Source organism: Cryptotermes secundus, unplaced genomic scaffold (genome assembly GCF_002891405.2).
Source record: "Cryptotermes secundus unplaced genomic scaffold, Csec_1.0 scaffold795, whole genome shotgun sequence".
Taxonomy (NCBI): Eukaryota; Metazoa; Arthropoda; class Insecta; order Blattodea; family Kalotermitidae; genus Cryptotermes; species Cryptotermes secundus.
In genome coordinates, this window is record NW_019745094.1 from 225,169 (window position 1) to 249,947 (window position 24,779).

At 39.4% G+C, this 24,779-nt stretch overlaps 1 protein-coding gene across 4 annotated transcripts in view; it reads left to right on the forward strand.

The window, feature by feature from the left end:
• The window catches only part of LOC111874975 (Kv channel-interacting protein 1), a 145,230-nt gene that overhangs the window by 31,735 nt on the left and 88,716 nt on the right, over positions 1-24,779 (forward strand). Inside the window, exons 1-2 of one of the 4 annotated variants that reach the window (XM_023870898.2) lie at positions 23,004-23,227; positions 23,327-24,072. The exons of 1 other annotated variant lie outside the window; for it this stretch is intronic. The gene's annotated coding sequence lies outside the window, so the exon portion shown is untranslated. Of the gene's footprint in view, positions 1-23,003; positions 24,073-24,779 lie in introns of those variants that run through there. 2 more of the 4 variants (XM_023870899.2, XM_023870896.2) reach the window with 2 other exon arrangements.

The window sequence follows — 24,779 nt, forward strand, 5'->3', positions numbered from 1 at the left end:
AATTGCAGATAGTGTGAGTGAAGCTATTCTTCTTGTCCTTCTGACACATCAGACGAACACTGATCTATTACTTTCAACATATCTACTTCCTCCAAATGTCTTTTTTGATGATAATTCATGATCATCTTCCCATCTTATTCAACTCTGTGTAGCCGAACCAGAGATTTAAATAAAATAAATCAAGACTCAACCAATTGCTAGAAGCGTCACGCTTCTAACCTTTAAAGCTGGGTATCGATTGCACGCGGCTGCCGCGCGCAGCTGTTCATGTGCGGCAAACTCGTTCGTTTGTTTACCGTGTCTGTGTCCAGCATCGAAGCGCGGCAGGCGCTTGCGGATGTTGATGGACGCTGTTGCTCAGTTCTGAGAAAGCCCCAAGACCTCTCAGCTGTAACTACAGTAACCAATAAGTAGTAACCGTACAAGTCCTATTAACCACACAATAATCCATATTATCCAGAGTGCCCATAGTAACTAATGAAACGCAATGTCACTCCAATTTTATAATTTCGTGCTTTCGCCATATTGTTTTACTGATTGCATGAAATAAAGGATTGCGGTGGCTGACCTTCAGCAACATAACGCTGATACCAAGTTTAATGAAAATTATTGACGCATTAATTAAGAAATATAAAGATGGAAAAACACATAGCATAGTGATCTTATGACGTTCTCTTTTCCACTTTTGGAATTGACGTAGGATGAATATGGAGAACAGTATTTTTGCACATAGCCTTTAATTCTTGATATGTCTTTAAATATTCAAACAAAACTTTAGCTTTTAATGAGAGATACGTGTCTTTGTTTAAAAGAAAGTGTTTATCCTTTGATATCTATTTATCGCAGAAGTCAATATGAAGTTTCAATCGTAATAAACAGCACGAATATAAATATTGTACACGAGATGTGTGTTAATTTCGCTTGTGTTTCCTGAAACACACGATATCGAAAATCATTTTAACGAAAACTGTAGATGCCAGTGTTATACAAACTTCGTGCCATGTACCAATATTTTATGCAACTTTTCTTTTGAGAAGATATAAAAATTATTTTATGATGTTTTTAAAGAAGGTTTTTATTGGGCCGGGAAATATCAAAATCAGATTACCCCATCAACATTTTGCTTAGGCCGCCTGTATCAGTGCATAGAATTTTCGGTGCTGAGAAATCCGGAAGGATGCAGGGATACAACATCCATATCTACAAAGTTTTACTTACTAATATGCGTAGTATATACGGAAATTATTGTGGTCGTGAAAAATTTGTCCTCGATATTTACAGATATACATGTATCGTGCCCCCCCCCCCCAACACGCATTATTGAATTTCAGAATTGCGACTGTCTGTCTGTATGTACGCATATGCACTTCGCTAGTGTCTGAATTGCTGGATGGATCATGTTCATATTATTTTTTAAGTTCATTCGTCATAAATCGGTGTCCAGTAAAGATGAATACACTAACTTCAAGAAAAATGGATCTTCGTATAAGCCTCTAAATCACAGTACTGGGATTTTCCCAAAGATAGCTGTGACAAATTTTATTAAATTTCTGTGATCAGTGGAGGCTATATCCCTAAATAAAACTGCATAGGTGTTGTCTTCAGGAACATAGCGGTAGGAGTAATAGTGATCCAAACGCGAATTGTTGTTTTTGTCGAAATTTTCTTTACCGGTCCGACTGATTTCATTGTTGTTCGATATTCAGTAATCAACAATGATCTACCGAATAACAATGTCTCTCGTTTCCAAGGTTGATCAAGATCAGTCATATGTGAGAAAGTACATGCAATGTCTTTGCACCGAATTTATGTTGTCTCTTGTGAAAAATATATAAGTAAAATGAAATTTATTAATATAACGGAATTCATCACTAATTCTATAATGAAAATATGAGTAGAGATTCGTAGCTCATTTTGAAAACAACTTCACAAAATAAGTATAATTTTCCTATCTAAATCCATACGTGTACAGGATTTTAAATTAAAACAAAACAAAAAAACCTAAAGAGAACTGGAGAAAATACAACGCTGAAATTGGTTGATACCTACGGTAAATGTAAAGTTCTTGTTTCAATTTTAAGAAAAGCACTCAACTGTGAAATTGCATGAGACTTCCCTATGATACAGCTCGATAAAGTACGGGAACGCCTGTACTTGTTTCGCGCACTCTCCCAAGTGGCTAAGATTTCTTATAGTGCCCTGAGTTGCACGAATACTTTCACCTGAAACTAATTTATCTTCTGTTTTCGGATATAATTTCAGCCCACATTACAGCGTCACTTACATATAGCCCACATACGGATCATCCGATGCGCCACTCCCCAACTCGAATTACCAGCGACTTAATTAACTAACCAACTGTTTGCACGTTACGAGGTCTTCCTTAAACTGCTCATTAACATTTTGGTGTGTGTTAGAAATTTTACTTCACATTCCAGGGATCCAGGCTTGAATCTTTGCCAAGAAAACCCTTTTCCCTTCTGAGGTCCCTCTGGGCAAATTCTGTAACACTTCACTTCCTTTTAACTGAACATTCGTAATCATTTTACCAGTCGACTGCGTATAAGATATTTAGTAGAAAGATATAATTAAACTAAAGATCAAATACTGTTTAATTGTTGACAGTTATTAAAGCAGAAACGAAATTCCTTGTTTTAGAACTCGTAGGTTTATCCTTAAGTGCCGGTCACAGTGGCCGCGCGGCCTAAGGCATGAACCTTCTTTGCCTGCTCGAACACCGGAATCGTAGGTTCAAATTCCACTCGAGGCATGGATGTGTGCGATTATTCTGTGTTTGTGTTCTTCTGTGTGCAGGTAGCGGCCTTGAGACGAGCTGATCCCCCGTCCAAGGAGTCCTACTGACTGTATATATATACACTATTAAGAAATTGGAAAAACGGCCAAGGTCCACAAGGGCGTAGGTACGTGGATAGAGTTATCCTTAAAAGTAAATAAGGTTAAATTGTCCTTGTGCTTAATTAATTAAGCACCACGCCAGGAATTCCTACGAGTTAGAAGAGGAATAGCGGAATAGCTCCACCATTCTTGATCTCGGCATTAGATGGTGGTGAGTGGTCAGCTTCACACTTACCTGCAGCTTTTCTTTCAGGGATGAGACCCCATTACCTACTGGATAAGGGACTGGGTCTACTTCTGAGCCGGTTTGCAAGCTGTGGAGAAGAGAGGAATCTCTTGCCCCTGCCCAGTATCGAACCCTGGCCGTCCAGCCCGTAGCCCGTCGCTATATCAATCGTCCTTCTCTTGACAAAAGCTCACTACAGGATTGTTCTCAACACAGATGCACTTTGCAGTAACTTTCGTCGTTCCAACGAATTTAAAGTATAGTAGTACAGATATTGACATATTGTCGCGCTAGTAATAACCAGACTGAGCAGAGCTGAACTATTAAATTTGAATGCTGCTTCCTTTAAAACTTAAACCCAAACGTAGAATTTGAGGCTTTCACAGTAGTCATTATGAAGAGTTATATCTTGTGAAATACGACGCCATTAGTCCGTTGAAAGTTAACCGATGTTTGGGAGGGAAATTTCGCCTCAATTTCATCCTGTGGTCTCTGCGCGGACCGCGTAGAAAACACCACTTCAAACACTTCATTGTTGCTTGTGTACGTTGCTTAACAATGGTTCTGATATTGTTTTGTGTTTACACAGCCGTTGCCAAGCAATAGTTATTACTGTGGCTCACTTATTCTAGATGTCAGTTTTCATGTCACAATACAATAAACTGTGGAAATGTAGGGAAAACTTTACAGACTGAATGACAGAAGAAGCAAATATAAGATTAAGGGCGATTACTCACTCACTCACGGAGCTGAACCCTACTTGAGAAGCTGCCAATTGTGCAGCTACTCCAGAACTTCCCAGCATTTTATGACACCAGAAGGTTCATTACCGTGTTCACAAGAGCTCTCCAGCGGTCCCTATCCCGAGCCAGTTCAATCCAATCCATCCCATCCTGTCTCTCTGAGATCCATTTTAATATGTCCACCCACCTATACCTTGGTCTTCCGAGTGGTCACCTTCCTTCCCGTTTTCCCCCCAATATGCTATATGCATTTCTCCCCCTCCCCATTCGTGCCACATGCCCTACCCACCTCATCCTCCTTGACTTGATGATGAATAAAACCGCTACACGAATTAAATGAACTCGTACATACTTCCATTGTTAATGTGATATGAAGTGAGTGTGCGGACACAGAAACTCGATTGCTTGAAATTTTTACGTTACCCAGCAGAGATGATCTTGCTGGAGCTAGTAAGGGTTACATTTGTCTCACGCACGATATTACTTATAATTACCTCGAGAAGGGTGTTAGTTTGTACAGTTACTAATTGCCCTTATGCTCCCTGGTGAATAGAGCCGATGGTGTTAATGTAAGAGCGCTTTATGTGGAAGCAAGGAAACGTCTTAATTTGATGTATACATTGTTTAGTAGCCCATAAAGAGTACGAATGCTCTCAAAACACGAATAGTCACATTAGTACGCTGCATAAGATAAACGTCTTTTGTGACTTTTATTCGTGGCGTATTGGCAGGGGCACTCTCTGTCCATACTTCGATTTTTACTGCTTTCATTAGTGTGTGAAGACAAATTCCAGAGTAACAGCCCCTAGCTTGAAACAAGTCACAGCTGCTTCTTCCATAGGTCTTTCTAGAAGTTTATTGAAAAGTTCTTGCACTTTTAGTGAGGTGTAACTATTACATCAAATTCTAATTAATATGTATTCATTGACCATCATAATCATCTGATTTCATTTACTGCAATTNAATGTCGAGTAGACGGATACTATTAATTACAAATACATATTTGTTATTGATATAATATAATATAGCCATAAAATGAAAAAATGAGTGTCTATACAGTGCACCAGTCTAAAGCGGTTTAATTTCAGATGTACATGTCCAATACTAGACATCAATACCAAAGAAGAATCCATGATCAAAACGCATTTTTAAAGCGTGTGTACTCCAGTTACGAGTAGCCCACAGTTCTCATGTTAATTCAAGCGATTAGCGTAACGTACATGGGAATCTGGTCTCAGACCTCTGATATAAACAATGCACTACAGACAACGTTCATTTTAACTTCCGGTGAGTGTAGATTGTGGTTGATGTATAGACGTTTATCCTCATATTACGCAGGGTGGAAAGGGGTTTAGGGAGATGACCCTAATGTTTCAGTCATCATCACAACATCCTTTGTATTTTAAACAATATTAATCATCTTTGTTTACACACAAAGCTCTCAGATCATTTTCCTTCTGGTTAATATTCACTTCAAATAGGTTTCAGCATTATGTACACTACCAGCCCTGACATACATCGTAATTCAAACAAGCTGATGGCCATTGCGATGAGCGTTCGGTGGCTACCACCTCTTTATGTGGCATATTAACGTGTTGGGTTACATTAAAATGACTACAGTTCATTGTCTCGACTTCATCAAGTTGAAATATGTGCAGATGACATGAAAACTGTACATGTCTACTGGAAGCTACTTAACAGAAATAATGTCAGTTGAAAGTGGTACACTAGTTTCGAGTCGAGGCAATTCCCAATTTGCAATTTTTGCTATTTTATACCTTTAATCTCTATTGATGTTCATTTATTGCAGAATCTATTCTGTGAGGTCCAATCAGTACTATAGATTCTGAACTGAATAGAGTCATATTGTCGTTATATCTAATCATATACAAACATAAATTACTCTCTTCCTTGCCTTGTCTGTCACATATACTGTCACATATCCTGGTAACACGAGTAATTAATGGGTTCCTGATTAGATGAATCGATTTATTGGATATTACCCAGTCGGGACAGCGATTAGTTGTAACACAATCTTACTGTAACTATAACGCTTCGTGATTACGAAAAATGATAACACTCTTATTAAAGCTTTCTGTAACTACACCACATACGTGTAAAATAAAGACTTCCCTTCTGTCTTCTTCTTCTGATTTCTCTTTGTCTTCTGTCTTATGTCTAATTCTGTGTTCTATCGTATTCTGTTTTCTTCTGTTCTGTCTTATTCAAGTCAAAGTCCAAGTCACATTGAGACTGACAGTCAGTCAGTAAGTCTTGGTGTCGAGCCCCATCTGAGGCTCATGACCAGATATTTTTTACTGTTTCACAGTTACGGTCTTATCTTTGTGGGGCGCACTATCTGAAAAATGAAAAGTAGAAAAATGATCTATTTGTTTAAGCGAATATTCCGAACAAAGTTCTTAAATTCCTTTGTTCAGAGTTATAATTGTTATTCTTATTATGCACTCAGTATATAATCAAACACTTGTATTGACCACGTACAACGATTATTTGCTGTATACTCTGCAGCACTGGACACAAGAATAATGCAGCTGCCACTTTACATTCAGGATTAATGCAATAATGCATTCGCATTAGCAGTGAAATAAAATTAAAAATCATTGAAACAAACGGAGTCGTAACGAAAAATAATTTATAGATATAGATATAATTTATAGATTTGGTGACTGGAAAGACTTCGATTAGTATTAGTCAGCAGTTTTCTTCATACTGTCCTCAGGTTGTCAGCAAGCTTGCTTACGCTGTTCGCTAGCTAATATATTTGTTGTTCTGGATCCGCTGTTTGAATCATCATCATCATCAGTAATCTGTCAAGACGACAGGTCCACAGTCACTTCCAAAACAATTCCTCCATTTAATGCGATCTAGAGCTTTCTCCTTCAAATGACAGTATCCTCTTCTGTCCCCAAGGTCATCCAGCATCTTCTTACGTCTCCTTCCTCGTCTTCTTGTCACTTCTATCCGCCCCTCTATCTTTCATTCGATAACTTCTTTTAGAAGGCAGTTTCTGCGTAAAACATGACGAATCCGATTAGCCTTCCTTTTTCTTATTTCGTGTAGGATATTCCTCTGCTCACTGACTCTAATTAACACTTCTTCATTTCTCACATAATCGGTCCAACTGATCTTCTCCATCCTTCTCCAACACCACATTTCGAAACTTTCCAGATGTTTCTGATCGTTTGAATGTGAGAATATAAATACGTGCCCTATGATAGATGCGTATAAACATTAAATGAAAAATGAAATATTTATGAAACATGTGTAGGCTGCTATCATATTTTCTCTGTCTTTTCACTTACATTTGTGAACACCCGAAGCCACGAAACTGACTAACCTACTCTGAATATGTCAGGAAGGTTCCCCTTCTACATACGTGTATATAAGGAATATAAAGTTAATATGGTAGTAAAAACACACGTCTGGATCTGAAAGCAGATGGAAGCTTCTTGCTTCTTCCTGCTCGTCCCTCTATCCCCTCTACCTCTCAACCTCTGAAGTAACGTTCTTATTACGATCTGCTTACAGTGCTGTGGCTATCTACCGATACAACAAACACACTTCTATAAGCCACCATTCCTTGAATGCAACTGGTTATAAAGTCACTGAGTTACAGCATAATTTCCATAAGGACATAAATGTTTATGGTGTCATCATGTCTGTGTGTGTCTGTAGGTGTGTTCACACCAGGCATTCAGTGTGAATATTAATAAATTGTCATCCGGGCGAATGTGTGAGTTTAAGTGATACCATTTATTATAGAGCTCTTCCATTTTGGGCAGTGAGTGATTTCAGAAAAAATATGCGAGCTTAACATGGGAAAGATGTTCTGTAGATTTTAAAGTAAGTATATTCGTGCGAAATATATACTCACATCTCCGTTACATAGTGATAAGTCACAATAGATCACTGTGGTCGCGGTGCAAGGGCCAAGAATGCCCACCCCTTATACATTCATACATAGTGATAACCGACTGAAACTTTTACCCAAGGATGTGTAATATAAAATAAATATGGGTGTTAAATTTATACGAATCTTTCATGAGTGTGTCAAAAGTTATAAATATGGCCAGTGCATGAAACCTTAAGTTATGCCTAACAATCTCTAATTAAAAAACCCTGTTCTAGAGGAAAATTTCGGTCAGGATAGCTAATATCCTAGGTGAGATTTGAAACGAGCATATTCTGAAGATAGTTGTAGAACCTTTCGGTTACAGCAACCGTCTCATTCATATACTAGAATTTCTGGAAGTAATTTTTGCTTCAAAGATGAGCTCTTCTAATTGGTCTTCGGTCATGTTTGTCAGTTCCTTTCAGAATTTGGCGGGATAATTTGTTAAAGTTTGTTAAACCGATCGCCATCTTCCACGTCGTTGCCAATTCATTATTTACAATCCCCTCACCACGCGACACCACAACACATAAAAACATTCTGATTGAAGAAGCATCGTTACATAATCTAAGTAAGGGCACTAATGCGTCTCACATACCCTTAAGAACATCTACACTTGTTTAACTTCATTCTGGTTCGTCATATTAGTTAATTATTATAAAATTATTTGACAACACCGACCAGTGTAACTGAAGTTTGAGTCACACTGGACGGTGTTATCAAATCATTCTATAACACACTTAGTTTCGAACCCACGATCTAGAAAGCAAAAACGACGTGTAATGAACAGTAGATAGACCGTAGCTGTTCAGTTACTTTTTCCGTCTTATGTGGGAGCAGTATTCCGCGTTTATGGGGCAGTATTGTTCATTTTAACGTGTTCGTGAAGTATAATGAAACCTTATTGAAAACTTTAATACCAGTTTTAGGAGTTGCAGCGTAATTTACACTTGGCTTACGCTAAAGAGGAACACCGCTCAAAGAACTCAGCATATTTCATTTATCCTGTTCCGCATATAAGGACACTGGATGGATACTTGTGTACACTTGATATCATTCTCCATTACATTAACATACCAGAGTGAAATATTACACCTGCAATGAAACTACTGCTTTTAGTAAACCCCAACAAAGCAGAACACCAAGACAACATTTCTGGATAGGGTTATCAAAATACTGACAAAGCGGTCTTATAGGATAATGCTTCTGACTTCTATTCGAGGGGTTCCCTGTTCGATTAGTATTTATGATACCGCTTATCCTGACTGAAGCTGTTCGTGAATTCGCTTAGTGTCTCCAGGAGAATCCTGCGATAATATCTTGAAATAGGCCACAACCCTTCATCCTACACCACTTTAAATTAATCATTTATTAGTCATCTTACTGTTCGATGCTATGTAATGAGAGCCACTAACAGGATCGTTAAATTAACAATAAATGAAAAACAAAGAACCAAAAAAATAAAAAGAATCTTATGCATTTACATCGGTTTTGTATTATGACGTATCGTTGAAATGGCTGAAAAATTATTTGTAAGAGAGATACTCACATACACACAGACATAATGCGAGAATCTACACTTAAACATAAATATACACGTGTAAGGCTATAAATAGAAGACATTATGGAGTAGTAGGTTCGTAAGAAGAAATAGGTTATGAATTTTTGGACTGTATTCTAGGCCCAAAACAGATCCAATGATGAACTTTTATGAAAATAATAACGAACTTTCGGATTCCTTAAAGGCACTGTAATTCGTCGCACATCACAACTACAAATTCACAGGCAAGAATCTGTAGGCCTCCTGTACGTTGGGTTATTTATTACGTATTTTAAATTAAATGTGTTTTGAAAGATGATGGAAACATAAATTCTGAAATTAAAAGTCCCACTGTATTGTCACAAAAATTTTTGCCATTGGTCCCAATGAAGTCTTACCTGGCAGACCGTGGTATTAAACTCTCAAAAGTACAAGAATCTCCTCAGAACAAGCGATGCTACACTCAAATGTGACACGCAGATCATCAGCGCTGTGTCACTTCAAACACATCAAAACTGGTTAAGGATATGTCTCTGATTTCGAAAAGAGATGAAATTACAAACGCAATGAATGCCAACTAATCGGTTTCTCGCCTACGAAAACTTCACCGGCAGAATCTGTCATTTAAATTGATTATTTTAATATTGTAACCAATTCGCTCAAAGCGTTTCTAAGCAACGGCTCGGTAAACACGTTTCAACGTGCAACAGTGGAAGATGTGCCTCAGCGAACGAATGTTATATCTCGTTGCTAGGCAACAGTCATCTCGTCAATGAACTCGCTGGCTAGGAATAGCATGACTTGTGTTTTTTGTGTTGTCCATGCGGAACCTATATAGCGAAGACCTGTCGTAGCTTAGATCAGTGCAGAGTTCTTACAGGAGAAGTGAATTCAGAAGCTAGGAACAGCTGAGAATACAAGGACGAAAATGGAGTATGTCCATAGTGAATTGTGAAGATTAGGAGAGAGGATTATAAAGTGATTGAAGACAAGAAGACTTCATTTTGATTGAAGTGATGGTTTCTGTGTTTCGATCCGTTGCTAGGAGGCGACTAGTTGAAACTGAGAATCCTAGTGCGTGTGTAACGGTGAACTGTAAATTGTGTAAATCAGCGATAGCGCTGTATTAATTTTAATTAGGAGAAATGGTAACTGAAGTGCCAATAAACCCAATCATCCGAAGTAGAACTCGTTAACTTAGTCACGCGTACCCCACCTACACGTTACAATATTATGTAATTTAGTTGCGAAATTCTTTTTTAATTTATAATTAAACAATTTCATGGAACTGTTTATTCTTTTGCACTACAAAGAGAACAAAGAGTGTATCTAGATCCGACTTCTTGATTCTCTCTAAACGCCTTCGTGACATGGTGCTTACATCATCATCATCAGTAATCTGTCAAGACGACAGGTCCACAGTCTCTTTCAAAACCATTCCTCCACTTAATGCGATCTAGAGCTTTCTCCTTCAAATGACAGTATCCTCTTCTGTCCCCAAGGTCATCCAGCATCTTCTTACGTCTTCTTCCTCGTCTTCTTATCACTTCTATCCGCCCATCTATCTTTCCTTCGATAGCTTCTTTTAGAAGGNGTTTGTGGACACAAATAATTTTATAATCTTAATAATAAAACAGAAAGAAAGTGTGGGATTGTCGATGTTCCAATAGACAACCACTTCGAAAAGTTTGCGGGCCCTGAAAAGGGCCGTTTGTTCCACCGTGCGTGCGCTGGAGAGTTGCGGCAACTAAGTTAGCTGCCTGGTCGCAGAGCGTGGTTGCTGGAGAGTTGCGGCAACTACGTTAGCTGCCTGGTCGCAGAGCGTGGTTGCTGGAGAGTTGCGGCACAATTTATATGAGCATAAATGTATTAAAGATGTATGGAAAGAAGCTTACTTACTTACTTACTTACTTACTTACTTACTCACTCACGGAGCTGAGCCCTTCTGGAGAGCCGCCAATTCTGCAGCTACTCAAGAATTTCCCAGCATTTTATGGAACCCGAAAGTTCATTACCGTGTTCACAAGAGCCCTCCACTGGTCCTTATCCTGAGCCAGATCTATCCAATCCATTCCATCCCATCCTGTCTCTCTAAGATCAATTCTAATATTGCCCACCCACCTACGCTTTGGTCTTCCCTGTGGTCTCTTTCCTTTTGAGTTTCCCACCAATATCCTATACGCATTCCTCCTCTGCCCCATTCGTGGTACATGCCCTGCCCACCTCATCCTCCTTGACTTGATCATTCTATGAAAAGAAGCTACGGAGAATATTCTTATATTGCAAATTGACGATATATGAAGGCCGAAAGAAGATAACAAAACTATTAGGTTTAAGAAGGAAAAGACTGGAGGGCCTCTTGATGCAGAAAGAGAACAAATTAAATTATTAGATAATTAATCGAATTTTAGTATAAATTAGAATATGGAGAATACAATTTTACGTGAAAAATACAGATGTTTACACAGGCCCATATTTGTGAAAATAAGAACTAGTTGGAGAAGTAGTTCACATGGAATCAGAAACGCTTCGTAAGATTGATAGTTCTGTCTTTTTATTCCCAGTACTTTGCTTTCCATTTCATTTGTTACTTCTTCGACAAGGCGTCAGATACTATAATATATTCTGGCACGAAAATGAAATGCTCCTGTATACGAGTACTGCACTGTATTCTGTATTAGGAAAGGAAGATTTTCATTTTTTAGAATTTTTAAAATAAATCAGTCGATAAGAATTATATTTCTTCATGTTGGGTTTGAGGTTCTCACAGCAATGAGTAAGAAGAATACTTCCTTCTGTCTGGTAATGTCATATAGTTCGGTAAAAGTTCACCGACCATCCATAGGGACATAGTTGTTATATTTTCATGGTTGAAGAGTGAAGTAAATGAGTAGCCAGCTAGAAGCTGGCGGCAATCAAAGTTTTACACCCCAGAAGATAGTGCCCTTTATAGTTTGTTACATAAACTCACGACCCTAAAACGTTCCTGCTATGAATGATGATATCCTTAAAAAGATTTTTTTTTTTGTGCCTGAACTTTATAGGGAGAGATCACTCTTTTCATATCATCGCAGACATTTCACAGCGGTGTGAACTCATAATCTCTTTGAAAATATACTCTGTCACCCTGTCTATACTGTTTCTGATGGGGTACAGACCAGATGCGAGCAGGCGAGTAGATTGATCCTACCCCGTCGTTAAACCCTCCGTGAAAGCACCGTCAGCAAACTTAGGCACTTATATGCATATTCATTTAATTTCGACATATTTTCAGCTTATGAATTTCAAATTAGGTTACTCTGTTCGTCGGTTTTATCTGGTTACAATTCTGTTACAAATTTACATTCAACAATATTCTTTAGCATAAATCAAAATGCACATATTAGAATATCAACCTATGCTATTGAGTTTTTTAATCAGTGGGATAGTTAGTTGTGTAGTGGGTTTGTCAGTTATGGAATAAAGTATAAAATGGTAAGAGAGAAAACTCAGCTTTCGTTTCTGTATCCGTTCAAATTCCATGTTCTTCTCTGTGGTACTGCATTACAGCATGATCGAAAGTAACGGTTAGAAATTCTGAGCGCCTAACTTCTTCAGGAAAGAAGCCCCTTGTTGCCCGCTGGATACTCATTTTCTGGGACAAAGTGAGACGAAAGTATGATGAGAAACCAGCCAGAACAGCTTATCTTTGAAGCGAAAATTAATTTCAGAAATTCTTGAATATGAATGAGCTGTTTGCTGTAACCGACAGGTTCTTGCAGTTATGTTCAGTATGTGGTCAGTTCAAATCTCACCTGGACACCGGCTGTCCTTATTGAAGTTCTCCACTAGTTCAAGGTTTGATTATTTAGAGATCGTTAGGCATAAACTAGAAACCACGGAGTTTGTTTGTTTGTTTGTTTGTAGGCATAAACTAAAGGTTTCATACACTGGCCATGTTTGTAATTTTTGACACACGCAAATTTTTAGTCGGTTATCGCTGTGTAACGGAAATGTGAGTATATATTTCGTTCGAATATACTTACTTTAAAATCTACAGAACATCTTTCCTATGNCCGAATGACAATTTAGTAATATTCCCACTGAATGTAGGGTGCCAACTGGTTTTAAGTTATTAGGGAGGCTGACATATACAAACACAGGTACGACGAAATGATAGACGTATTGTGGCATGTAGACCCGTTGCTGGCCAACTACCGCGAGATAAGCATATATACGACAGCCGTTGCTGAGTAACGTCTTCGCAAACAAACATTCCCACGTAACAATTTGAACTAAACAATGAGGAATAGACAGGGAGAGACAGAAAGCTGCCTTCTGCTTTCAGATCCAGATGTGTGTTTATATTAGCACTTTACTTTATATTCCTCATACACGTATATGAGGAAAGGAAACTTCCTGACATATACAGAGTAGGATAGTCAGTTTCGTGACTTCGGGTGTTCATAAATGGAAGTTACGGAACAGGGCAAATGTGCCAGTAGCCTACAAAAGGTAAATTTGTCCCTGGGGTTAATTAATTGAGCAACAAGCCATGAAGACATGGGAGAGTAGATATATAGATCTAAATATTTTGACCTCATCACTAGTTGGAAGTGAGTGATGAACTTCACGCTCCGCCTGCTTTACCCATGGTGAAAGTGCCTCCGTTACCCATTAGATAAGAGGCTGGATGGGCCCCAGGACCGGTATGGACGACGTGGAAAAGAGAAAATCTTGCCCCTAACGAGACTCGAACTCTGACACTTCAGCTGTGCAGCCCGTAGCCATGTATTACACCGACTGCGCTATCTGTCCAATCGCCCGAAATGCTCTGTTGCGATTTATATTATCTTCCAGTACCTGCTTAGATGGTAACAGTTTCCACTTTAAGGGAGGAATGACGATGGTGTGTCACACCGTTCGTGCACAGCAGCGGCAATGGCTTCGCTTTACTATTCGCATCAGCTATATTTACTCAGCTCTAATACAAATTACAGGGACGAACCACTGGCGGCATGGTGTTGAGGTCACATTGCAGCCTCCATCTGTTTTCTCTGGATCTTCCTAAACTCAGAGTACAGGATTTGTCACTCAGGAAATGAAAACTTGTTAGCTACAAGAAGAGCTTCAATTTTGTAGAGTAGGATTTTAGCTGTCTTTGAAAGTAACCTGTCTGCTATTTTAACATAACCTAATACCAATGATTTTTGGAGGATCAGTAACGCCTAGTTCAAACTTAATTTTGATTATCACGATTTTGTATTCTTTCTTCTTATTCTTCTTTATAAAAATATGGAGGACTGGAAATGTCTCCTAACGCGTTCTTTGAGATGTTTCATTACTCATTGACTTTTATGAGGGTTTAAAGAAATGATATCGAAAGCCATCAGGGTCGATTTATGTCATCTACTTCCGTGCAGGATACGATTATCGGCCTGGAAGACAATTAATCTGACTGAGCTCTTTCAAGAACCTTCTTATTGCATCTAGAAAAAAATATGCGACAGAAGCCTACACCGAAAATTAAAGACGACCGCTTACTTCCGCATCAGTTTTATTGCGTCATTCATAATCAACCTCTCAATGGATGCCATTTAACTTCCGTAGACTTTTGAGGTATTCACAACGGTGTTTATGAAGAATTCTATCTTCTGAGATATAACCCCGCTATTACTGCATGCTTCAAGATGGTTTCTTGCTTGATTTACTCTTCGATCCCGAAGATAAAGGCGATTGGTTCCTCCAAAACGTCAGTGGGATTTCGGCTGACTACACAGCGTTATATCCCGGAAGATAGACTTGAAAGGCATAGTTGAAAAAGATTTGTTAATAAATTGATAAAGTCTCCCTTTTGTTGAAGAGTTCTGTTGTCTAGGATGTGACGCCGCGTAATCTTGTAGACTGACGTTTCGGATAAACATTTTGGCTTCATCTTTGGGTTCGAAGAGGGAGCCAAGAAGTAGGAAGGTAAGCGGGTTGATCTCCTTGCTGCTAATTTTATGCTTGCCTGGCTTCCTCTCCGATTTTGACGAAGGGAGCAGAACGTTCCTTCGAAACGTCAGTAAACGTCTACAGCACTGCACGGAATCACATCTCAGAAGATAGTAATCTTCATGATTACTGCCGTGAGTATCTCAAATGTAGTATTATTAATCCTAAAGTAAGTCATGTCACATGCGAGTGCTTTTTAACATTTTTTTGAAGTTCTAGAAGATTAGTACGTTTGACCTCTGACTCGTATGTGTAGTTTCCTCATCTGAATATTAAGAGTGAGTAATTATTTTGAGTTGCGTCCTTGGCTCACACCAGTGGGCCGTTATAATGAATGATGTTGTCGGCGCTGATAGATGGCACTGGTGCTCATGCACACGGTTATGGAGTCACGCAGCTCAGTAACAGATGACGCAATACATTACATTTCTTTATAATTAATTCCATGCAGCACTTCCCCTCTTTAAAAGCCAACAGTCGCTCAGCTAGTAAAGAAATTCTCTAGCTTTTACGGAATCCGAAATTTCATTACTGTTTTCATAAAAGCCCGCCGCTGGCCCTTATCTTGAGCCAGATGAACAAATTCGATCTCCTTGTTATCTATTTTTGTTAGTGTTTTCCTAAATACGGATACCTACTGAAATAAGTGCACGTCGTTTTACATCAAAGGTACCTACATTGAAACAAACTGAGGTAAACTTATGTGTTTTGTTTCAACATGGTCAAGTGAGCATTTTTTACATCTATCGTGTATTTATTTTCAATCACAGCTTTATTAATGAGAATGTATTTTAGCCTGCTTTCCTAAAGTAGGCTCATGAGATCATCATGCAGTCTGTGTGTGTGTGTGAATCCCTCTCCCCCTTCTATTAACTTCTGAATGTCCTAACCAATCTTCATTAAACGTGGTATGTGTATCATGGCGCCTGAGCCCATCTCAAAGGCATATTTCATAAATCCCTTCCATGAGTTTCTGTGTTTGTATGTGTATATGGATATACAACGGTTTCTCTAAGAACGTCACTGAGGGCAAAGAATACACGTGTAAAAATTATTTTGCTCGTCATTTTTATGCGGGCTACGTCATATCAGAGTGAAGTGGGCGATTAGTTCTCGCCAGAATTTCTTGTTTCTATTTATATTCGTCTTCTAAATATTTACCATTTTCTTCTCGCATCATTTTTAATAATTTGGCTTAAAATGAAGTATGTTGATATAATTGTGCAAAACCAATTAATTTGCTCATAACTTAATAATTATGAGTAGCATACCGGATTTTACCGATTCATCATCTGTCCTGATTAAGATTTTTCGTATCTTCCTCTAGCAGAATTCTGCTAGAGTAATTCCTTGGTCTCATTCGACAGGAAATAACCTCTGAAATTTGCCTAGCGTCTCTATATAGCACAAGAGTCAGCCATACTCTGAAGCTTTTGCTCTTAGTGACAACCCTCGGCAAGTTTGGATATGACAGGCGCCCAGCAGATGAAATACCCCACTCTTTTAGCACCCCGCTGAACTGTAATGAAAATAATAATGTCCATCACGGCGCTGACTATGAGTTGTCTGGAGGCGGGACTTAATCTGCCTGTCAGTGACAACAAGATAATCCCCACCCTTTGCCTGACCTATCATGACATGTCCCAGCTAGCATAATTATTGATAATGCTACACAGGGAAGGACTGCTTCTCTTGAATTAGGGACATTAATCATTTATTGCAAGAAGCAAAGGAGTAAACGGATGTCCGAATGTTTATGACAGTGGTGTGTTATTAAACATGGGATACTGTCCATCGTCAAAAACAAGAAAATGGACAGTGTCAAATATATATGTCAGCTGAACAGCAGGGATGCTATTCCTGTCTTGCTGTCTACATGTTTGCTCCATAAAACCAGTACATGGACTACATTAAATCTGGTAAAATCCATATACTCTACGAGCCAGGGAAGTTCATACCTTGTGTTGGCAAATTCACGGAAGGAAATTCCTCTGTAAATATGTTTGTACTGCCCACAGGCGCATGAATAGCGGAAGTACGTTGACAATATAATCTAATTGCTTTCTAATAATAACGTAAAGGTCAACGTCAGCAACTGCCAATGAACCGCACATGTCCCATAGTTGTTGGAGCAACTGGGCGGGATAATTTCATTTTTAGGCGATCTGTAACACTTAAATTATGCGAATAGGAATTTGGAATATATTGAATATGTCGAAAACTGTTCATACAAAAAGCTGGGCAAGTAACTTTCTGCACACTAGCTAAATGGCTTATGACGAACTACGTGTATTATTTTATTTATTGCTAGTTGGGTGGGACTAAGTCCCTTGTACTGCGGCCACTTCTGGCCTATTGTTCCAGCCCCAGAAGACAGGTGAGGGTGATTGTGGAGCAATTGGTGGAATGAAGATTGGCAGCGGAAACCGAAGTACTCCGAGAAAACCCGCCCCAGCGCCACTTTGTCAGCCACAAATCACACTTGACCAGACCCGGGATCGAACCCTGGCTGCCGCGGTGGGAATCCAGCGACTAACCGCTTGAGCTATGGCGCTAGTCCTGGGTTACAATGATTCACACATTCAACTGTTTCTGGATACCGAATCCCTCACTGCTCTCTGTGTCTTGTGCCTCTGGTCTTCTGGACGCTCCTCTCTCTTCTGTTCTGTGCCTTCAATTCTGAATTCGGAATTGAACTGACGGCCTTTCAACTGCTTTCCCTTTATTCCTGCTAGGCGGATGGGATAGGAATCACCTCTTTGAAGAGTTCCGTTTGACATATCCGTGGTAACGGTCTGTTTAGAATGTCGTTGCCATGGATATGTCTCCAATAGCTCCAGCAAAACTTAGGGTAAAGGTATATTTCGCGTTAGCACGGGAACGTGCCCCGCGAAGCTCCGCCCAGCAGATGCGCAGGTTGTGGCTTTCAGGCCTCTCGTCACAGTATGTGTTGTTGCGTGAACGTGTTTAATTGTCACCCAGACAATGATGTAGGACCGTGACTGCCGAGCCGTTTTTTAGTAATGGACACCCACTCTGACTCAGATCACCAGAATAGCTTAAAAATAAAAAAAGAAATCGCTTCATGCATTAAGCCGCACACGGTAGTTCAGATTCTAAATAAAATGAACATAAAGTAGTATTTGCATTATATTATAAATTATATTCTAGTAAACACCTGTACCAGACAGGGTGGATGTAAGGAAACGGGAGTGGCGGGAGGGTTGTATGTTACAGTCTACAGACATTTGTATGTTTATGTGACGGTTACTTCAAACTTTTTTTCAATATGACATATTCTTAACGAAAGGCCAGGAACAACAGTTTAACTGTTTGTAGCATGATATCTCCGCTGCGGCTAAACTTTAATAAAAATAGAAATTAACATGTCTTCAATTCTTGCAGCTTCAAAAACGGTGTATGTTTTAGGGTTGTACTCCTGAAAAATAAACTCTGCAGAAATTGGCAGACTCGAACAAAACTCGTTAAGGATACACAGATAACAAACAAACTTTGTCCTATAAAATTTATTTTCCTTTAGGAAACCAGTCCAGAATGTTCGCCATTAGAATTGATGTGAATGTGGTGATGCTCTTGAAAGGTTAGCTTCTATTCAACGAATCACAGATTCAATCTGCCTTAAACAATAAAAATGACGGGACGGGCAAATCACTTCTGTGGCGCAGGGGCTGCGATGAGATGCCGAGCATTTTCGTACTCGACATCAGTCCCGAAAAATAGGGGGGTGGGGGAGGTGGAGAGATTTATGCCACATATTGAATGGAACAGGAACCAGGCCTTCTAAATTGTATTATCGTCATGTAGAAGGGTTTCACATATCACAGGACGGTTTTAGGAATGCACATGTACATATATTTGTTCTGATGCCGTCGTCTGCTCCTCTGCTTGTATCCTATCCTGTCCTATCTATCTACATGTATCTATCTATCTATCTATCTGTCTGTCTATCTCTCTATCCGTCCATCCGTCCATCCATCCATCCATGTCTGTCTACCCATCTGTACTGCAGGTCTGTCTGTTTACCCATGTCAATTACCTGCCAATTTTTATTCTTCACCTGATAAAGGTAAAGTTGCACCTGCTTTGTTTAATTAATTAAGAACTGCTCCATGAAGATGTGGGGGAGTGGAGGTATAGCTCCACTATTATTGACCTCAGCAGTAGGAGGTAAGTGGTCAGCTTCATGCCACGCTCGCTTTACTCTTGGGGAAAGAGTATCAGATGCCCCTTTTGTAGGAGGCTGAGTGGGCCCAAAAGCGGGTCTGGACGCTATAGAGTAGAGAAAAATTGAACCCCGGCCGTCCAGCCTGTAGCCCTTAGCCCATCTCTATATCAGCTTAGCTATAATGGCTCCTTCTTCACCTGATTTTGCATGACTTTATTCATAGGAGACTTAGGCCTATACTACCCGCATTTCATATGTCTTAAAGACTTCCATATTATTAGACAAATAAGTTCAACAGTTCATCATCTGTAATTTCCCCATTTCTATATTAGCTCACACAATAAATTACAAGTCTATCTTTCTTTAACAAGCCAAGTGCCGGATCAGAGATGAAGCCCTAAATTTAGAGGCCGAAAATGTGATAGTGCGCTGCCTTGTCTGTGCTTCTCACATCTCAGGAGGCGTTCATAGCTCAGATGAACAACATTCAGACTTTATGAAACCGAACACTATAAGCGTGACAGGGAAGTGTGGCGATTTGCATGCCCTGTTCTCTCACGACGTAGCCGCTGCTTCTTCTATCTGTAACAGGACATAAACAAGTCTGATTCTAATTATGGAGGCATTTGTGTCGTCGTGTTATGTAGACAGTTAAGTCCGCATCTGAGCAGCAGGACTATATACGAAAAATCCGAGTGATCAACGGGATTTGGAGCCCGATTTCTAATTCGGCAGGAAGGCTGATCATCACGTCCTGGGCAATCTGTCCTAAACTGCGACTCTAATTATGATTAATGACACTCAGCAAATATCAAGCGTGTTCTACTGCGGCACTTTTGGATGCTTGTATGTACATATTTGCAGCAACTGAAACATTTGTGACGGCTCTCCTCAGAGCCAAACGAGTGATGTTTCTAGATTGGATATGAAAGGATTAAAGTGCATCAAATTTAAATGTACAAATGTACAATAATGACTACGTAAAATAAACTGGTTATAATTAAGAAAAATTTAATAAAATCTTTCAAACGATTACTTACGTAGTACGCTTACAATAATACAATCAATAATGCAGAATGTATACAGATGCTATCTTAAAATTAAATAGCATATTTTAAAAATTACTCCTCTGAAATTGAGATAATTACGAAAAGAGTGCATTTTATTCACGGATAACTAAAGTTTTTTTTGTCGCAAACTTAGTTCTGCCCTAGGCCACATATAGCTCTTTCTACAGCCGTGAAGTAAAATGGCGGATATACCATTTCCTGTCATTCTCGGTCACTTGACTTGAACGTAGGAGACTTTTCCTGTGTGAATACATCAAGGATCAGGTGTATCGCCCCCCTCTCACCCTGCCATGATCCCATGATGAACTGCGAACACGGACTGTTGCATCTGTTGCCACTGTTAAGGCTAACATGCTCAGTCGTCTGTGGGAAGAACTGTTTTGCAGATGGGTTGCTGTCCGTGTTATGGGAGGACGCCAAATAGAGCGTTTGTGAAATGGAAAATGCTGCTTGGAAGAATGTTTGTGCTTTGCTAGTACAATGCACCTAATTTAGTATTTAGGCCTACGGTTTCGTTCATTTCGGAAATATGATGGTTAAAATATTTGACTTTATTTAGAAAGACCGTCATTGACATTCATTCGTAATCACTAAACTTTCAGAAACAATTATATGTAAATATAAGGTTAAACAAGATGAGTAGAAGGCTCCATTAAAAGGTTTTATTTGGCCTATGCTGGGATTTTTCTTATTTTCCTCACCAGATCTATATGCTCCGTTCAGCAAAGGAACTCTCTATTTGAATACGTTGGCACTATTGCATGATCTGTATAAATTACCTTCTCTCCTCCATTCTGCACCAAATTTATTAGAACATAGAGTAAGAAATTCCATTTCAAAATTCCTAAATTTACTTATGTGTGAAGTGTCCGCAAATTCATTGTGATTAACAGACAACAGATAGCAGCATGTGTCAGTCGCACCGGCTCGTCGGTCAGCCTCTGAGGACAGAACAATAGACTGTCGTCGTCCTGGAACAAAAGCCATTGTTCATCCCAACATGGCTTTTGGCACTTCACTACCTCAGGGCTTTTAGTGGCTTCCGAAAAGATAAAGAAATGTCTTTATCATACTCTTATTTTAAAGCATTCGTCTACGAAGTGTTGAAAAGAATAATTTTACTTAGGTAGATGAAGTGAAATCGAAATAAAATAATTGCATAATGAAGAGTTTCCTGCTTTTAATATTTCTTCAGTACTGTTAAGAGGTAGTTAAAGTAAGAAGGATGAGATTGCACGCATGGGGGAAGCAATAAATCCATACACTTCTGTTGGACATCTCATTGGAAGAGAAAATCTCTTTCTTTCTGGGTGAGAAACTTGGTCTCTCACATCGAGGGAAGAACATAGGTTAAGGATTCTTGAGAACAGTTTGCGGAGGATAATGATTTGACACAAGGCAGAGAAGGCTAGGAATAAATACAAAATGTGGAGCTTTATAATTTGTATTTTTCACTAAGTGTTATTAGATGGATGGGAAGCATAGGTAAGAAATGTATATATTTTTATAGAAAATCCTTAGAGGAAGAGACTGTTTAGAAATATAATGGTGGGTTGGAGGTTAATGTTGAAGCAGATTTTACAGAAATAGGTTGTGACCAAAGCTGACGCGCCAAACAAAGTGGCCATCAGAGGCAGCAACAATTTCTGGGTGGAACATCTTAAACTCCTCTTCTTTCTCGCTTAGCTTATGTTAGGATGAAAACTCCTTTTTAGTCTGTTCTTCATATTTTACTATTAATTGACAGTAGCTTAAACACGCTACACAACAGTGTAAATAAAATGGTTTCAAGAATTACAACAAAAAGGACGGTTTTTCGTAAGAGTGTATTGAAATTTCGTGTTGTTAATTGCGACAAAATTTCAGCGAAGTTGATTTCTTCATAACTGAGGGAGGGGCGGAATTTCGCGTCATCTGGCCAGCATGTAGGCATGTAATGATTGTTACGATGTGGGAGGTGGACTACTGGCGAGCTTTTGTGGTCACGGTAGACCCACGTCTACCTACTTCATAATTGGCCGAAAATGTATTGCTAAGTTAAGCAAATATTAGCTCTTCAAGAATGGTTCAGCCCTGTGGAGTTTGTTAAGTTGGCTATTTTGTCTTTGAGCTCGACTGACTGACCTACGGCATATTGGTAGTCTCTTGGGAACATAAACAGGACACAGAACCTAACTCCGATTCTTTGTTATTTCAGTTCATTGGTTTATGAATAAATATATTTTGCTCGCACTAAATACGAGCGACACTTGAGAGCTGCCACACCCGACCAGCGGTCGGCTAAGTATTCCCACATGTAGGGACGACCTGTATCCGACTTACTAGGTCGGATTGTAAGGCGCGCAAACATTTCTCAATCCACCGATGATTATACAGCATAGTTGGTCACTTCATACATAGATGGCGTATGCATGAATATTTCCTTGGCCTAGATGGCCTTGATTATCATATGTCACTGTCATTCCTCTTCTTATCCCTTGTTTCAATATGGACACAGTTTGACAGTGTGTCTGCTCCGTAGTTCAGGTGACGCGTCGTAGCAAGAAAGAAGATACTGAGTAGGGATCGTGTAATGGAATTGTTGTTTAAAGAAGATTTTGAAGACGATTTAATTCCAGAATCCGATTCAAGTGAATCAAGTGACAGCGAAATGCCTGAATCTTCATAAATTTCCTTGATAAGTGACGTTGTAGACGAGGCAACATCCGAAACATCGTCAGGTTACTGTCCGCCTCTTTCATCACTTACAGCAAACACAGGCTTGAATACCATCGTTCAGAACACTGATGTTATGTCTCTTGTGAATTTACATGTTACAGATAACTTTCTGGATTATGTTTGTGAACAAACCAACCTGTATGCTAGCCAAGTGATTAGTTCTTCACAAAACGTTCACAATTTCAGGAAGGGACTCCAGTAGCAGTACCAGAACTGAAGAAAGTTTTGAAGGTGATGTTTGTGACTGAGATAATACATAAACCTACTCTAAAACACTATTAATCCGAAGATCCCGTTTTTAAACTCCAGTGTTTTCGAAAACAATGGCCCGGGTCTGTTTTCAAAGTGTTTTGTCATTTATCCACTTCAGTGACAGCAGCAGGAATGATATCAATAATCAGTTAATGACTTCGAAGTGTTTGTGAAGTCAATCAAGAACTAAGGATGGGGGTATCTGGACTTCATGAAAATTGTGACCCGTGTCTTACTTCTGGGAAGTGTTCCTCCAACACCTGCAAGCATGGAATTGGCTTCTGCTGCATCATCATCATCAGTACAAATTCCAGATATTTTGCCGCTAAAAGATCCCCCACAAAAGGCCCTCCATTTCGGCTAGATGACATGACGATGGATCATGTTTTGCTAAAGTTTCCAGCATTCAGGAGTGACAGTACTCCCACAAGATGTAGAGTGTGTTTAGAAACAAAGAACAATTAGTGAAACTAAATTGTATTGTCGAAAGTGTGGTGTGCCTGTACATCTTGGATAATATGGTACTACACACCACGCACCACGCACCACGCACCAAGCACCACGCTCTCAGAGTGTACTGAAACATCACCAGAAGGTAGGTATAAAGTTTCAGATTTCTGTGTGTAATAATTTACGACCAGAGTGTTTCCGGATTTTCGTTGTCAGTGAATGCATTGAAAATACTCTGACATTTAAAAACCCGGCGCTGGAAAATGGGGTTAGATTACTGGCAAACGTTCTTATAATGCTGCTGATACTCAGCCTCCTCACTGATAGTTACGGAGGCTGGTGCTGTAAGCCGGAGCATAGAACTGGTCCTTCACCCCCATGTCTTTCAAGAAATCGAGTGCCTGGATCTCACATCTTTACGGCGTCATGGCTTGGTGATGAAGCACAGGATCAATTTTACCGTTAATTACGTGCGTGCTTCTATTCCTTATTTTCAAGAAAAACGTAAATGGAAACACACAGGGAAGGATTATTTATACTTATCTTTAATTTTCGTTTTAGTTACTGTAAGGCAGTAATGTCGATATTCTCCCTATTATTTTCATCGTCGATATCTTCATAATGCTGAATCTGTCGTTCTTGGCCTCATTCTTCATCATCCACACGTATCCTTTTCTGTTGCGGATACTGAAGATTTCCGTATTTTGTTTTCTGTCTGTATAGTTATTCTTGATCTTCTTATCGGGTAGCGGTGACCGTGTGTGCTTGTTTAACCCGCTCATTTTTCGTCTAAGCGCCTGTTTCCTTCCCTTCTTACGAAGCGGTACACCAGAAAACACATCTCCTTTGTGT